This window comes from Mus caroli, chromosome 6, assembly GCF_900094665.2.
Source record: "Mus caroli chromosome 6, CAROLI_EIJ_v1.1, whole genome shotgun sequence".
Taxonomy (NCBI): Eukaryota; Metazoa; Chordata; class Mammalia; order Rodentia; family Muridae; genus Mus; species Mus caroli.
Window position 1 is genome coordinate 116,836,330 of NC_034575.1, and position 1,354 is coordinate 116,837,683.

A 1,354-nucleotide genomic window follows, 5' to 3' on the forward strand; every position below is an offset into this window, starting at 1 on the left:
ATAGATATCAAATTAATAATATACCTTATGCTGTACCTCAATTTGTTAGCACCACTAGAACAGGCCAAATTAAAAATTGATGAAAGGAAGGAAATAATAAATATGGCAGAATTAATGATGGAGATCAAAGGTAAATCACAAAGACAAGTAAACTTGATTAGACCTCATCTAAACCCAAAGAAAGTTAAAACCCAAATTAGCAAATTAGAGGTTACTATTACAGCACACACTGTGAAATCCATGGGGTTCTTACAGAATAATCTGAAAACGTTCATTACAATAAATTTAAAAAATCCAAAATAAACAAATGATTTTCTGGATATTTATATTCTACCAAAAGTGAGCCAAAAGGATGTGAAAAACCTGAATGGATTGGCAATGAGAAATAGAATTGAAGAAACAATTAAAGAGACCTGGCACAATAAAATCTGAGACTGGGAAGAACTCATTTTTGAATAGAACCAAACTTCAAAAAGGAAATATTGTTGTATAAAGATTCAAANAGAGGAATGCTTCCAAAGCTGTTCGGTGAATCTAGAACAGCCCTGAGACCAAAAGCAGATAAGGATACAGTGACAAGAACTCTTCAGAATAATTTACCAATGAATGATAAGAGAAAGACCACAGTGAAATTCTTACATGCCAAATTCAACCTCACATTAAGCAAATCATGTACCATGATAAAACTGATTTTGTACTAAGAATACATGGATGGTTTTACAACTGTAAAACAACATATAAATAGAATCAAGAGTTAAAAAACACACGGTCATCTCAGTGGATCCAACAAATAGTCTGTTTTCAAAACACCAGTTACAAAAGGTCAAGAAACACACACAAAGATGCTCAACACATATGGATCTCAATAAACTGCAGGTTATGAGAACAAAGGAACCTATATGCACAGGAGGTGTGACATCAAATTAGTATGACGATAAAGCTCAGGGATTCTACAAAACTCCAAAGTGAAACCAGTATACAGTACAGGTATGCGATGCCCATATACAAGCCCATATGAATCAAAGCTAACGTATAAGAGAGACATCGACATCCCTGTGGCAGTCTCAGCAGATCTTAACAGTGTTGGGAAATGAAGCCAACTTCAATGCCTATTGGTGGATTACAGGGAATCTCTTGGGCAATTTATGGAAGCATCACCTGTCAATAAAATGCNGTTGGCCTATTAGCTTCGGCAGGAAATTGGGAGGTGGAAGTTCAAGTATAGAGAGAATTTCTGGGGTAGACTTAGGTGTGAGAAATTTGCCCCAAACTGAGAGGTAACCAACAGAAAAGAATAAACAGGATAATTGAATAATTCATTCTTGCAGTCATACTTTTATGAACTTGGGCACAT

At 35.3% G+C, this 1,354-nt stretch overlaps 1 protein-coding gene across 1 annotated transcript in view; it reads left to right on the plus strand.

Moving 5' to 3' along the window:
* Positions 1-1,354, plus strand: part of LOC110295777 (murinoglobulin-1) — a 363,481-nt gene that overhangs the window by 22,233 nt on the left and 339,894 nt on the right. The window lies entirely within an intron of this gene.